The 16,670-nt window shown below is 38.7% G+C and overlaps 1 protein-coding gene across 6 annotated transcripts in view; it reads left to right on the plus strand.

Annotated features, from left to right (window-relative positions):
- zmat4a (zinc finger, matrin-type 4a) overlaps positions 1-16,670 on the plus strand; it is a 176,944-nt gene that overhangs the window by 65,526 nt on the left and 94,748 nt on the right. The gene's annotated exons all lie outside the window — the stretch shown is intronic.

Consider the following 16,670-nt stretch of genomic DNA (forward strand, 5'->3'; position numbering starts at 1 on the left):
TACTTCAAATAGTTCATGAAAGCAATCTTTGGCTGTTAGGATCAGTGACTGTGTGTTTTTGTCAAAAATAGTAAAAGGGAACAAGTACAATGTATGTATTTATTTATTTTTGTGGGCCAATATTGATTTTTGAAAAAGCAATGTGAAGGAGTAACAGGAAACGGATCAGCCTTTTTTAAAGTCTACTTAAACGAAGGAAACATTAACAAAAACAACACAAGGTTGCATACAACAACTGCATACGTTGTGTCCGAATTCCTTCACTGCTCACTACATAGTGCACTATATAGTGTGTTCCACATATTGTAGTGCTGTATGAATCTACTACTCCACAATCCAGTGCCCTAGAAAATTTCCTTAAAAGTCTCTGCAGAAAACCACTGGGGATCCATGCTCACTAGTTTGGTATAGACCACAAGTCATTTGAACAATTTTTGTGAAAAAAAAAGTATTTTGATGTATATTTTAAATAAAACATCAAAGTTTTTATCATCAGAACACAGTGCATTCAGAAATAGTCTTCAAATTTTTTTGCATTTTTTATATTTTTACTTTGTGAAATCAGTGACATCATATTTGCCGTTTAAAAAAAAAAAAAGTATTGAGCATGGTGTCCGATTTGCTTTAAAAATCCAGGGCACTAGATAGTCCCACACAATATAGTTTTTAGTTGTTAGGGAGTAGGGAGGGAATACTGACATGTGATTGTATATTTTTTAAACTGGGCTAATTGTTTGCTTGAGCTCAAGTTGAAGAAAAAGTCTTTATTTATGGGAAGGGAGACCAATTTTATGCTGTTGTTTATAAAAGACACAATTATAATTATTATCTTAAGTTTTCAATAAGTCACATATTTTATCGAGAGCATGTATTGATTGCATTCAAACATCAATCTGCTTATGTCTTTACTGCAGGAGATTATTGTTTGTAATGACATTTTCAAAGTTTCAATAAACTCAAACCAGCCCTCGCTACAAGGACCTACCAATCCAACAGGAGGAGACACTGGATCCACCCAGAAGCAATAGATTTAGTGGGCTTCTATGTGATAGGAAAAGTGATTTATTTTTTACAACCAACAACAGAAGGACACAGTTGGTTGGCTGTTCCACCAATGTTCAAAATAGAAAATTTGATCTTGTGCTTCAAAAAGCTCCTTAGAGCTGTTTTGGTTCCAAATTTTAAGACTATATTATATTATTATATACCATACTACACTATACTACACTATACTATACTATACTGTACTGTACTGTACTGTACTGTACTGTACTGTACTATACTGTACTATACTATACTATACTATAGGGACAATACGTAAATGAACAGGTTTCACCTATTTGTTTTAAAAAGGTTTACTGTTTTAGTGTTCTGGGTTACACCATTTACACTCTCATTTTAAAAGGTGAGAATTTTTCAGTGACAAAGTCTTATTATTTTTTGAAAATCGAGGCTTTGGTTAATGCAATAAAGTGTAGAGCAACATTACACAAACAGATTTAGAGCAATATGTGTCGTACAGCATCTCAATAAATCCAAGTATCTTATTTGTATGTTTTCATGCAATTATACAGATTAGATTTACTGTTTTTCACATCAGTGTTTTCAATGACAAGGCACTCCAGCAACTGCAAATGTAGGAAAAGAGAAAATCTGTTGTCTGTATTCATAATGTACCAGTTCCTCCAGGATCTTGCATGCATTTTTGGACCAAACACTGGAATCTCTGGTTGTCCATATTTCGTTGGTGCTCCAACACAAACCTTGAAGGAGAACAAAACTGATTACCTCTGCTTTTGTGAAGAATATTAGCAGTAAGGAAAGACTGTTCTTTTAAGTATTTGTTTTGCTTTATGACAGCTTCCAGTAGCACAAGAAATGCTGTCACTTTAACCCAATGAACCTTGAGAGATGTAGTGAACAAACGGTGGCGCTGATGCAAGACAGACTCATGTCTCTGAGCCTCATTATATTATGCCCTTTTTTACAGGATCTGACACCAGATCCTGCAGGAAGCAACACCGCTAAACGCAATCTGTAGCTGTTTTTGTTTTTGTTGAAACTGGAAGTTAACCACATCTGATTGCGTAGATTGATGAGTTATATGATTAAACCTCCAAGGATAATTCAGACTTTTTCCAAAACAAGAGCATTTGGCCAAAGTTGCTGCAAAATCACAGTGCAATCATTCTTATCAAGGTGTCTTGAAAAGTAGTTTATATTCTTTCATAATCCTAACTGCTCAGTGAGAAACCTGGACCTGTCTGGATGAACACAGAGCAGATATCCTTACAGTGGTAAATGTTTTAAGCGGAATTGAGTAATTTATAACGGTACCCCTGATCATCTCTCATGGGACACTAGGGTACTGCAACTCACTGGTTGAAAAACACTGCTTTACAAAGTTTAAAGTTGACATTTGACCCAATCAAAGAAAGGATTATGCCACTTTTTACAGTAATTCACTTTTTTAAAAGATTTTATACAAACACAATGCAAATGAGAGAAAAACGTATAGTTTAGAGTAATTAAACAGTCAAGCAGGGAAAACGAAGGAAAATATATTTGTATTTAAATGCTAATTTATGAATTGACTCTCATATACACAAATGAAAGCTGAACTACAAATGAATACACCATTCAAATAGTACACAACCCTCTTTCTCACTTAAATTAAAAGTGAGTTATTCTCTTCTTGTATCTTTCGTTACATGAAACTGTATGTTAGTTTATTTACGACTGTGGAAGGAATCTGCTTCGTTGGGGAAAACCCATCTGCTTGAGTCTTAACTTAATTGAGATTGGGCCCTGTTTGCCAGAGAGGGTTTTCCAAAAAAACATAGCCTTTCATGCTGTAAAACAAATGTAATATGACGTCAACAGCTTACAGTTCATAGCACACACTTAACACATTATGTAACAATGACCCACATTCTAACACACTTTACTGTTCTCTTGATAAAAGGTGAGGAAACACACAACTTATAACTTGACTTCCTATCTTACAAATGGTCAAAATGTATTCTTGTGTCACAGGACTCTATACTATATTGGATTATTAGTTTTACATAATCAGAAGAGAAGGTCATAGAAGGTCACTGTGTCTTTGTAGATCTAGAGAATCGGGCTTATGGGGAACTGAGCAGAGAGGAACTGTAGTATCGTATGAGGGAGTCTGGAGTGACAGAGAAGTATGTTAGAGCTGTGCGGCACATGTATGAGGGCTGTAAGACAGTGCTGAGGTGTGCTGTAGGGGTGACAAAGGAGATCAAGGTGGAGGTGGGATTTACATCAGGGATCAGCTCTGAGCCGATTCCTGTTTGCAATAGGGATGGACAGACTGACAGATGAGGTTAGACAGGAATCACCATGGACTATGATGATTGCAGACGATAATGTGATTTGTAGCGAGAGCAGGCAACAGGTGGAGGAGAAGCTAGAGAGGTGGAGGTTTACCCTGGAAAGGAGAGGAATTAATGTTATCTGCAGAAAGACAAAGTACATGTGTGAGTGAAAAGGATCCAAGTGGAAGAGTAAGGTTACAGGGAGAAGAAATAAAGAAGGTGGGGGATTTTAAGTATCTAGGGTCAACAGTCCAGACTAAGTGAAGAAGTGAAGTGAAGAAGTGAGTGCAGGCAGGTTGGAATGGGTTGAAAAAGTGTCGGTTTCAGCCCAAATAAAAGGAAAGTAGTACAAAACTATGGTGAGACCAGCCATGTTGTTCAGCCCTAGAGCCAGTGCCACTGAGAAAAATACGGGAAGCAGAGCTGGAGGTAGCGGAGATGAAGATGCTGAGGTTCTCTTTGGGAGTGACCAGGATGGCTAGGATCAGAGAGACAGCACATATTAGAGGTTTTGGATATAAAGTCTGAGAGGCCAGACTGAGATGGTTCAGACGTGTCCAGGTGAGAGACAGTGAATCTATAAGTAGAATGATGCTGAGTCTAGAGCTGCCAGGCAAGAGGTCTAGAGGAAGACCAAGGATCAGGTTTATGGATGCAGTGAACGAAGACATGAAGGAAAGTGGAGTTAGAGTAGAGGATGCAGAAGACAGGGTTAGATGGAGGAAGCTGATTTGTGCGAATCTAAAACCCAAAAACTTTTTTCTTAAATGAAAAAGACGAAAGGAAAATAAGAAGTTTTACATAATTATGCCTGATACTATTCACTTTGATTTTATTAAGCAAAGTGCACGACACCCTCATGGAACTCTAGGATAAACGTCTATGCATATTTTCCTCTGTAAAACAAAATAACTAGGAGTCCATAACTATCTTCTAAAAAATTAATCAATGCTAATAGGGGAGAAACATGACTTGGTTACTTGCTTCACAAACCTAAGACCAAAACGTTACTCATCCACACAATGATCACATGGAGGGATGAATGTACTCAAGAGAATGTGTTGTATTTAGCAAACGTAAAAGACTTAATGACCCTGCTGTCCCCTGAGGCGTAATTGAAACAAAGAAAAATAAATCTCACGCTCCTCACTAGAGCTTCTCACACACCGGACTCTCATCCGGGAGCATTGGATGTGTCTCTTAAAGGACCAGTGCAACATAAAGAGTATTACATCAACACATGCATAACCCTGTGCTTTAACCTCAGAGCTAAAATAGATTTTACTTTGATTTGTTTGACAGTCTTGTAATTTCTATAAAACCAAATACAAGATTGTACAAAGACCATTCTTACATGCAAACATATGGTACATGCCACACACTAATAAACCAAAGCAAGCAAATTTAGCAAGTAAATGCTAAAGTCAATGGTTTGAATGGATTTTATTCTTAAAAAAGGTAAATATCACATTATAGGTCAATTCTACTCAGTATGTTGAATGTTTTTTATTAAAAAAGCTTGCACTATATAGCTTTGTTCCCATCCATCACAATATTACTCAGATTTTGGCAAAGCTATTTAATAAGAAAAATGACAGTAGATCACTACTTTGGTAAGGTAAGACAACAGGACATGGATAATGTTCATTTTGTTGGTGTTGTTGTTTTCAAGTTGAAGAATAGATAAATATCCTTAGGGCTACATTGTCCTAAAGGGGTGTAACGATTTGCTCTGATTCATATCACAATTTGTGGCTGCTGATCCAATTCAGACAATATTGGTTCATTTTGAACAATCCGTTTCACTGACCTCCAGGACATCTTTAGCCAAAAATTCAAAATTTCTATTGCTAAAATTCATACACACAGAACATTATTAGAACATTCTACCACACTGTATAGTCGCATGTCTTAGCAAAATTCAGTGTTTCATTGGACTAGAAAGATAGCTTGATAATTTTTTGCTGCCTTCACCTGTATGTTGTTTGTTGTGATGGAACTTTTTAATAACTTTTTAATAAACTTACCATGTCTCAATCCAAATGCTACTTTCCAGTATTGTCAATATATTTTATTTTGAAACAATTTTACAACGGTTTAGGTTGATTCAATTCGATTAACGACTTGTCTCAGACAGATACACCCCATTACTCTCACATCTTTTTTAAGTATTCACTACAACCTCCGACATACCAATGAAAAAAAAGTGCATAAACATTTTTGCCCTGCGGGCTCCCTAAGCGATATTAGACCTTGATCTTAGACCTTCCTGCATGCTCTGTACAGATTTGCACATTTTTTGCCAGCAGACAGCCTACATCTCTCCATAAAGACATGAGCAGAGTAGAGAAAATGTGTCATATTTGTATGTCTTGGCTTACAATTACTAAATAATTTTGTGTACCTTTTTTTATGACATTGACAGTAAATGCCATTTTAGATGCCAGTTGCTTATTTAATTGAACCGTGACACCAGCCCTTTGAATAACATTTACTCCAATGAGACTTCTGGCTTAAAAGCTCTTCCATATCCTTGTATTGGACATACAGGTAATGTTTGGTAACCTCTGACTCATTCATAGACTCCATATCTAAATTATGAGATCTCATTATACTGCAGAGTTAAATATTTGTGCAAAATGAATATGTTTTATTTATAGAACTATAAATAGATGTTTTTAATCTAGCAGGTTTTGGCTCAATGGATACAATTTTGATCCAAACAAGACAAGTTTCACACATTGTTTTATTTATGTTTTTAAAACTGTCACAATAAATCAATGCTGGGCCTTTAGACTGACCTTAGGTCCTTGTTAAAAGGGCACATAACCTTGATGGAAGAGAGCTACACTTAAACTACACAGATGTGATGCGACCGCACTGCGCCTATAAGGTGGCGTGATCTAAAAATACTCTGAGCAGTACTGCCTCCAGACACTGTGGGAGTGCGTATGGCCTGCCACAGTCCGACGTCTGGACCTAGTTGAGCTGATGGCATCTGACAACTGTACACGCTGCTGGTCATGCTAGTCGCTCTGATAACCTGTTCTCATGTGGATGGGGAGGGGCATGAGTAGCGTAGTACGTTCCTCCTTCAAGGGTTGAACATAAAAGCGTTTCAGCAATTGGATTCTGGTTAATGTGGTATTTGTGACAAACAGATGACATGAGAATGTATGATTATGTTTTTTGACTGTTGTTAAAAAATTAGTGAGTAAAATAAAAGCTGTTGTTTAGTGGCTGTAGTTTTACCAATTTAAATGTTTTCTGTATTTCCTTGTAAAGAGATATAGATAATTGCAGACATGTATAAAGACATCCTGGATCATGCAAGGTTTTTGTCAAAACTTGCTAAAATGAACATTTCTCGATGGTTCCATAACATGTTCCTTCTTTACCGCGAAGGAGGGTCTAATCGCAGGGATGCTCAGTTTAGTGTGTTTAGTTTAATTTAGCAATCAGCTATTGAATTCTATGACTTTATGTTCTTCATGATTCATGTTTATTACACAATTACTGACATGAAGCCTGACTATTGTTGTAAATATTGGGCTATATAAATAAAATGTAATTGTATTGGATATTTAAGACAGGTTGTCACAGCAGTAATAGGAAAGGAATACATTTTGGCAGTTTTATTTATTGATTTACTTACAGTAGGCGTAAATCAATAAATAAAACAATCACTCTTTTATTTAAACAGAGTTTGTTTAAGTATTGTTTAAAAATGTCCTTTTCTACTTGAGATCTGTCAGCATTGTAGCCTGAAACTACCACTCCTGAGCTATGCTGGAGTTCTGTTTAGTCAGGTTGTTCTGTGGGGTTTACAGATGGACACCCCAAAGGAGAAAGCCAGGAGGAAAGTTTGATTTTATGTAGGATGGAATACTTCAGAAAGACACGATAGCTGTGTTTATGATGACAGGAATGGGTTTCAACTTGGCAAGCATGCAGACAAGCCAGCATGCAATCACAATAAATGTGATTGGAGACAAAATCTGCAAAATTCAGAGAGGTAATCTAAAAATAGTCCATGAGAAACAGTCCAGTAAAATAAATGAATGAATGAATTAATAATAATAATAATCCATGTAACAGCATCTCCTGATAGCAAAAAAAAATTGGTGTTGAGGGAGAAAACAGTCCTGCTGTTAAAAATGGTTCTGCACGCCATGTTCAACAGTGTACACAGCATGAGATGTAGAAACCAGCAAAAGACAGATCTTGATCAGATTTCAGATTGGCATAAAAAAGTGTCAGGGTGTTAAATGACAGTGGATCATGGAAATGCATACTACTCAGGAATGATACAATACAATTGAATTAAAAAAAAAAACAACTGAAACCACACTCTAGGAAGGTGATTTCCATTTAGTCTTTTAGTCCAGAAACTGTCTTGGAGATGTTTTGACCTTTCAAAGCATCCTGGACAGGAACCTCTACCATCAGTCTCCAGACAGATGACAGTAAGAACAGAAAAAATGTAAAAGTATTGCAGACAGACAATTTTAATTATGCTGTTTTTTTTTACAAAAAAAAAAAAACTGTGTTGTTTTCTAGGATATAATTTCTGCAGAGTGGCAGGAGTTCATTAGAAAGAAATTCACCTCTGAGTTGTGGGTGGGACTGTGGGCGTGGAGTAAGCCTACGCGGATTTCCCACCATTCCTTTGTTTACACTCTCCTGCTAACTTACAGCCCATCACAACCCAAGCTCACAACAAAAATGGTGAGCAATATGGAGTCATCGTCCGTTTTAAGCCAGGTGCCAGGTCAATCGAGTGAAGAAAACAAGGACGTGCATAGATCCATTTGTCTGCAGGTGGAGAACCTGTGGCTTCCCGTTGTGGGTCCTTCGTCACATCTACAAGTTTATTCCATCAGCATTTTTTTTCTGCTCCGGCACGATTTAAATAAAGAAATACTTAGAAATGCTGCTTTTAACCTCTATCCATACATATTTTTACCCACTTCATCCCCTCTGGGGTCACGGGGTTGCCAGAGCCTTACCTGGCTACAGTTGGGCAAAGGCGGGGTACACCCCTGGACAAGTCGCCTGCTTATCGCAGGGCCACACAATCACACACTTACACACTCACAGCCTCACCAATTTAGGGTTATCAATTAACCCATAATGCTCAATTCTTTATGCATGTATCTCCTCCATGATAGGAAAATTGCTACAAGAATATGTTAAAAACACCATTGGAGTGGGGCTTTAAGTTTGGTCCAGTTACAATGGTCTGAGTGCCCTTTCTGTGTTATACAGCCCATTTCTTGTCTGGGTTACCATTTGGTCCCCTCAGCAGAAATGTACTCAGTAAGTAGTTCTCATGAACTTTATTATATGAACTTTTTAAGAAAAAATGTTTGCCCGTGTGTTGCCATTGTGTTAACATTACATTTTCGGACAACAAACAGTTTCAACTTGAGCAACTTTACTTATCTTTAGAAACTGATATAACAAGTTCACTTAAGTCTTCTACGGACGGTCATATTCTTTTTTTTTTTTTTTTTTACTTTTCTATAATATTTTTCACCTGCTATTGCACACTAGTATTTTTTATGCAGTTATGTTTCTGTTTATTCATATAGCAGCCTTCTTTATTTACCTTGTTGTTTCTGCTGTTTGCCCAATAGTTTACCCTACTGCCACTTTTGATTAAATCAGGCCTCTAGCGGTCTTAGCAGATTGAGAGATGTGAAAAGGATGTTGGAGATGGCACAGGTGTCCTCCAGGCTCAACTGAACAAGAAGTGATTGCAATGTTATGCTTCATTGCCTGAACCTCTCCTTGAGCAATATCAAGCAGATTGCATTCATGGTGCTCCACTACACACATTTTATTCAGCAGGTACAAACACCAAGTCAATGAAATGAATAGAGAGCACACAGGAACAGAAAAATGCTCCAGCAGTTACTATGGCGAGAGGCTAAGGACAAGTTCAGTCTTTGGCTTTGATTTTATATCCAACACATTTTGATTCAGTAGTAAAAAAAAAAAAAGGTAGACTAGTACCACGGAAAAAATAGCTGTATACCCGCCTTTGTTTATTTAATTGTTTTCAATAAAATAATTGTTTTTTGCACATAAATAAGTCTGATAGATCACCTTTAAGTTGTTTCCCTAGAAAAGGGTGCCTAAGATCACATCTGAATTTTGTTTTATTCCAAAAACAGGAGAACATAAGCATCGCTCTATTCCGGAATAGTTATAGATATAGACCAAAGTACACAAATAAAGGCAAAAGCAGCTGCATCTTTCCAAGGACATGAAATGTAAATCTCCAGCTGAAAGATGTTTATGATGTCTTCGTCACTTCTCCAACAATAAGTTGTTTTGCCCACCACTGTAAACTATTCCATATTCCATCCAAAAGACATCCAAATTCAAGTTAGAAAGAATGTATAGATTTGAAATGCTACCCTATAGAGTTGGTGTGTTATTCCGTGCTTAATGAGGAAAAGCTCTCATTGCAAGGAGAATGTGCAAAGGTCCAGAGGGTACAGTGTCTGAGTGAAAGAAAGGAACTAAAAATCTTCTTCATGCACGACAATGCCCCATCTCATGCTGAAAGGAATACCTCTGCATGATTGGCTGCTATGGGCATAAAAGGAGATAAACTGATGGTGTGGCCCCCATCCCCCCTGACCTTATCCCTTTTGAAAATCTTTGGAGCATCCTTAAGCAAAATATCTATGAAGGTGGGAGGCAGTTCACATCCAAACAGCAGCTCTGACATGCTATTCTGACATCCTGCAAAGAAATTCAGGCAGAAACTCCAAAAACCCACAAGTTCAATGGATGCAAGAATTGTGAAGCTGCTACAAAATGAGAAATGTTTTTGATTGGAAATAAAGTAAATACGACTGCAGCAAATTCAACTAATTACCGATTTCAGTTCCTTAGAACCTATCAAATGTTGTGGAACTCTGTTGTGCGTAATAACGTGGAACACTGTATTCGAAGATTTTTATTTTTGAAGAAAATAAAATACTGTTATATTTAGGAGGTTTGTTCAACACATGACCGTCATTTGCATTGAGTATTTAGAAAAAACAGCATTTGCTTAATAATTTGGAATGCATTGTAAATGGTAAAAGATGTATACTTATACAGCGCTTCTTCAATGGCTCAAAGTGCTTTACAGTCACAGACCCATTCACACACACATTCCAAACACTGGCGCCAACCAGAGGCAAGTAGGGGTTCAGTGTCCTGGCCAAAGACACTTCGACACATGGGCGGGCAAGGCAGGAATCAAACCCACAACCCACATGAATTTGAACTGGAATAACCATCAGCCTTTGTTTTCTCTTGACCTGACTGGTAAACACAAATTCACATGATTGTTTGCACAGTTTCTCAGGACTGTTCATTCAAAAGTTGCCTCCGCCCGCCCCAAAGCCCGTCCTCTGTCTGGAGATACAAATCTCCCAGGAGACACGGTTCTTCTGAGTCCATCAGCCCGCTCACGCAGGACAGGTGAACGGACTGCGGTCCGAGGTCTCCTCCTTTGCACACACTGTGCAACAAAGTATCCTCCCCTTCCTGCAAACAGTAGCTACGAGTCCGGCTGCTCTGAGACATGCACCTGCAATGTGCGTGCACGGACGATTGCGCAACAGTACAAGCACAATTGATTAATCTGTGCACATGGTTTAGCAATTTGAGAGCACCATTTAGTAATTCATATGCACGGTTTATCAGATTTTTTTTTCTTTTTAACCACTGGCTCCTGGAGGGCTTTGTAGGTTTCTATTGGGGAACTATTAGTTTGTCAACACGTGTAGTGTGCTGCAGAGCCTTGCTAAGGGCTTTCCTCTCTGCTCTGCTTGGCAGCACTACATGCTGATGTCCAAGACCTTGTTCAGAGCAAGTTCCTTTCATTTTTCTTGTTGTTTTTGTTGTGATACCCTGAGCTTTCTGTCCTACTTTCATTTGATCCCTTAGGGAACATGAGCCAAGTACTGGGTGCTCCGTGACCTCATAATTTATCCCAGGCATTGTGCGGTGCTGACCGATGCCTTGGTTCCCAGCAACCCCATAGCTTTCCCCTCAAAGATCGGTGCAGCTCTTGAGCATCACTACTAGAAAGAAAAAGCTGCATCCTTGACAGAGACAGCACAAGGCATGTTGTTGCATTTGTGATGCAGTGAGAAAAGGAAACAACACCAGTGTGATGCAGGAGGAAATCACATGGCATGCGCTTATTACTTTGCAAATGCAGGAAGGCAAGTACACACTGCTTTACTTAAAGCGAGATGAAAATGTGCAGCACCGAGCCGACAGCAAAGAGAAATTACTGCTTGCAAATCAAAAAGATTATTTTACTATGCTTCACATGAATAGGGAGACCCCCCCCCCCCCGCCCGCCACCACCACCATCCACATTCCTTCAGCTTCCAACAGTTACATATTTAACGAAGTACAGGACAGCAGTTCTTAATGCCAACGTGGAGCTGTGATTTCCCTCTGCTGTGTTCAAATCGCATGCAACAAAAACAGGAAACAATTTGTTCATGCATGCCTTGATCACTGATGGGTTTACAGAAGGTAGATGATATAATTTGAAACAACAACAAAAAATGGAAAGTGTAGAGTCTTTTCAACTACACCACCTAAAAATACAACATAGCTTCTTTACAGCAAGCATTTCTGTCACTCTTTTTTTTTATATTTTGATTGCCAGTGTGTTGGAACACACCTACACCTCTACATTAATTACATTTCCCTGTAATTAGTTCCTCAATCACACTGTTTTAATTAACCATGAAATTATGGATCTTTCCTGTTTTACGTGGTGCCTCATCTCCTGGTTATACAACAGTAAAGAGAAGCAGAGAGAAGGGGAAAAGTGGATGTGCTGTTGCTGCTGTGGTTTCTACACGTGTGTGCAAAGAATTAGTGAAGGACGAAACCAAGGACGGAAGGAGGGGCTTTGAGTGTGCGACCGATTGTGGAGTGCCCATGTGTGTTAGAATGAGTCAGAGTGCAGCAGTCTCTCTGTTATCGCACACTGTGGGAGGATGAGCTGTGGTTTTATTCTTCCCTCACACACGTAGTGGTGATCGGCTTCAGATCCCACAAAAGCATCTTGGGGAAGCATCTGTTTTCACAGTACATCATTGTTATTCACTTTTAAATTACCTAATAGATTTTAATGCAATGTTATGGATTAGTAAGAACTAAAGTGGTCCTGTGCCCGAGTGTTATCAGACTTGTTTATTTTACTACCTTTCCTTTTCAAACATGTGTGCACTCTGACATGAGTTTAAAAACATTTTTTCTAATAAATACTCTGAACTGACGGGTGCACCTACCCGGCTGTGATAGAGATCTGCTCATGACTGAAGGAATGGCAATCGCAGATAAAGCAGAACATTCTTCTACTCCTGAGAGCGGAAACCTCATGCATTTGGATCGTGAGTCCCCCCCCTCCTTCTTTTCTTTCCCCCGGGGCTGGAAATAAATATTACTGTCTAAGCCTGACAATTGCAGACAGGTAGAAAAACTTGTCAGACTCTTTTTTTTCCCTTTCTAATTCTATTCTGGTCTTTATCCTGTTGAATCACAAAAACAAAAAAACAAAAAGTGTTTTAACCAGATTTTCTTCATGATTCATTTATAATTATATTCAAAAACAAAGAAAACAAATATTAAATTACAGCAAACTTAAATTAATAAGTAGCATTATATTTTACAAATATAATGCTTTTACAAAATAATCATATATATATATATATATATATATATATATATATATATATATATATATATATATATATATATATATATGTATATACATATATATATGTATATAAATAAATAAAAACGCCCCTCTCACCCTCCGCGGGTGGTTTCTCCTCCAAGCACGGGTCCTCTACCAGAGGCCTGGGAGTTTGAGGGTCCAGCGCAGTATCTTAGCTGTTCCTAGCGCTGCGCTTTTCTGGACTGAGAGGTCTGAGGTCTTTCCAGGTATCTGTTGTAGCCACTCCTCCAGCTTGGGGGTTACTGCCCCGAGTGCTCCAATTACCACAGGCACCACTGTCACCTTCACTTTCCATGCTTTCTCCAGTTCTTCTCTGAGTCCCTGGTATTTCTCCAGTTTCTCATGTTCCTTCTTCCTGATGTTTCCATCGCTTGGCACTGCCATATCCACCACAACGGCTTTCCTCTGTTCTTTATCCACCACTACAATGTCTGGTTGGTTCGCCATTACCATCCTATCAGTCTGGATCTGGAACATCCGTGGTCCGTATCTCTTCCTTTGGCCATCTTATTATTCCTGCAGGGTATCTGATAACTGGCAGTGCGTAGCTGTTTATTGCCCGGGTCTTATTTTTGCCATTGAGCTGGCTTCTCAGGACTTGCCTTACTCGTTGGAGGTATTTAGCTGTTGCAGCTTTCCTTGTTGCCTGCTCCAGGTTGCCATTACCCTGCGGAATTCCAAGGTACTTGTAACTGTCCTCGATGTCTGCTATTGTTCCTTCTGGGAGTGAGACCCCTCCTGTGTGGACTACCTTGCCTCTCTTTGTCACCATCCGGCTGCATTTCTCGAGCCCGAATGACATCCCGATGTCAGTACTGTAGATCTTGGTGGTGTGGATCAGGCAGTCAATGTCACGCTCACTCTTAGCATATAGCTTGATGTCATCCATGTATAGGAGGTGACTGATGTTGGCCCCATTTCTGAGTCGGTATCCATAGCCAGTCTTGTTGATTATTTGGCTGAGGGGGTTCAGACCTATGCAGAACAGCAGTGGGGACAGAGAATCACCTTGGTATATCCCACATTTGATGGACACTCGTGCAAGTGGCTTCCCATTGGCTTCAAGGGTGGTTTTCCACAGCTTCATCGAATTTCCTATGAAGGCTCTTAGAGTCCTGTTGATGTTTTACAGCTTCAAGCATTCAGTGATCCATGTGTGTGGCATTGAGTCATAGGCCTTCTTGTAATCAATCCAGGCTGTGCACAGGTTGGTGTGTCGTGACTTGCAGTCTTGAGCGACTGTTCTGTCAACCAGGAGTTGGTGTTTGGCTCCTCTGGAGTCTCTACCAATGCCCTTCTGTGTGTTGCTCATGAATTGATCCATGTGCCTATTTATCTTGGTTGCAATGATGCCTGACATGAGCTTCCATGTTGTGGAGAGACAGGTTATTGGCCGGTAGTTGGATGGGACTGCACCCTTTGAGGGATCCTTCTGGATCAGGATCGTTCGCCCTTCCGTTAGCCATTCGGGGTGAGTCCCATCTATTAGCAGCTGGTTCATTTGTGCTGCCAGGCGCTCGTGGAGTGCAGTAAGCTTCTTTAGCCAGTAGGCATGTATCATGTCAGGGCCCGGTGCTGTCCAGTTCTTCATACCTGAGACTCTTTCTTGGATGTCTGCCACTGTGATGGTTACTGGATTCTGTTCAGGGAGGTTGCTTTGTATTTTTCTCAGAGAGACCAGTCACAGGGCATTGCTGTTATGTGCTGTCTCTGATTGAAGCGATACAATATATATATATATATATATATATATATATATATATATATATATATATATATATATATATATATATATATATATATATATATATATGTGTGTTTTTTAACTATAGTTTACTGTATTTACTTTTTCATTATCCTTATGGCTTTCATTGCACAAATAATGCAAAGAATAAAATGCAACTGTAGATGCATAAAAAGTTTGAAAATTAATTATATTTTCATCAGTTTTATATGATTCAATTATTCATATTAAACGTTGCATTTTTTTCTTGACATTTTAAAGTAAATCAAATTAATATGACATTCTGTGCATATCAACTTAATCATTTCGGAAAAAAGGTCCCTCCATAAAAATATTTTAATAATTTGGAAACAATCTTTCAATACAAATGTATAACATTAAATATTTAATATGGTAAATATATTATACTGAAAAACGCTTTGAGCTTTTAACCATTCATATTAAAAATATTGAGCTAATAATCGTGGTTGGGTTAGGACTAATGTTTGGGAAATACATTTGCCTAATTTCATATAACAATTAATAAAATGTGGATATTTACATGCACAACTGTTTACATTCTTGTCACTATAAGAACACAGTCGATTGACAGTTAATGAAAAATATATATTTTGTAGAATGCCGTGCTATCAACAGAGTCGGATTCACATTCAGGTTGCTGAAGTCCAATATTGTAACACAGGGTCTTGATTTGTCTATTTGGCTTTGATCATATAGTTCAGTTCTGTTGCCACCATTCTTTCTTAGCTATGGCATATATGCCTTTTACCCCAGGTCAGGGAACGTTGGAGCTCATTTAGCCTTTTTGTTTTTCAAGACTCTTGTCTATTTGCAGCATAAATGTGGTGCTCAGGAAAACAAAAAATCCTTTTGTTTCACTTAGGAACAAACCAAAGACTGAATCAGACCAAACTGATTAAGCAAATCCAGCAGTTAAAGCTGCGATCACATCCATACGCATGGCTAAAGCAGCCAGTTTCAATGTTAACTCCAAGGGACAGACGTGATCTGAGATTCTGCGGCGCGATATCTGAGCTCGGGCTGCTGCCAGAGCTCAGATATTTCAACTTTGGTGAGGTCGCCCTGGGCGTGAATCACTCAACCTTGGCCACGTGAAGTTTTTAATGTTTCGATCAGCGGGTAAAATACACAACTAATGTGGTGGATTGGTCCAATAGTTCTCCTCCTGAACAGTTTCTGAACCCGCCGTAACCCTTTCGGGGCAGCAGTATTTCCGGAGCTTTTCCCAGCTACTGTTGGGTGAAGGCAGGTAAACCGTAGCACAATAAAGACTCTAAAATACTCAAGAGTTCATTTTCAGGCCAACCAAGAACCATGTTCACATTTGAAACACTGTCTGTTGGTTTGGCCTGGATGAAAGTTTGGGTGAGCTTTTTTACTTTGCAAACATAAAGCACTATCTGATGAATATAAGCAATAACTGAATGTAGCAGTTAATTTGTTAATCTAAACAGTTTGTCCCTGAACTTCATTCAATGCTGCACAGCTGTAATAAGACCCCCAACAACACAGTGAAGAGATGCCAACCTCATCTCTCGATCTAAACTAACAGAAAAAGGGGGAAAAAAAGCTAAATTATTTGTTTGTATTGCCTTATTAAACACATGTTTTATTAGAAAGCTGGATGTAGCTCTTAAAGTGAGACCTAATACACATGGCTTTTTCGTAAGACTAATTTTTGTTCATAAGTCAAAGACCTGCACGGATAAAACACGGAAAAACACACAAATGTGGGGAATATGCCACATCTTCAAAGGGAATTTATCTTCTACTTTAAGCCTCTGAGTCA

This window comes from Oryzias latipes, chromosome 9 (assembly GCF_053564925.1).
Source record: "Oryzias latipes strain Hd-rR chromosome 9, Olatipes_Hd-rR_3.1".
Classification (NCBI taxonomy): Eukaryota; Metazoa; Chordata; class Actinopteri; order Beloniformes; family Adrianichthyidae; genus Oryzias; species Oryzias latipes.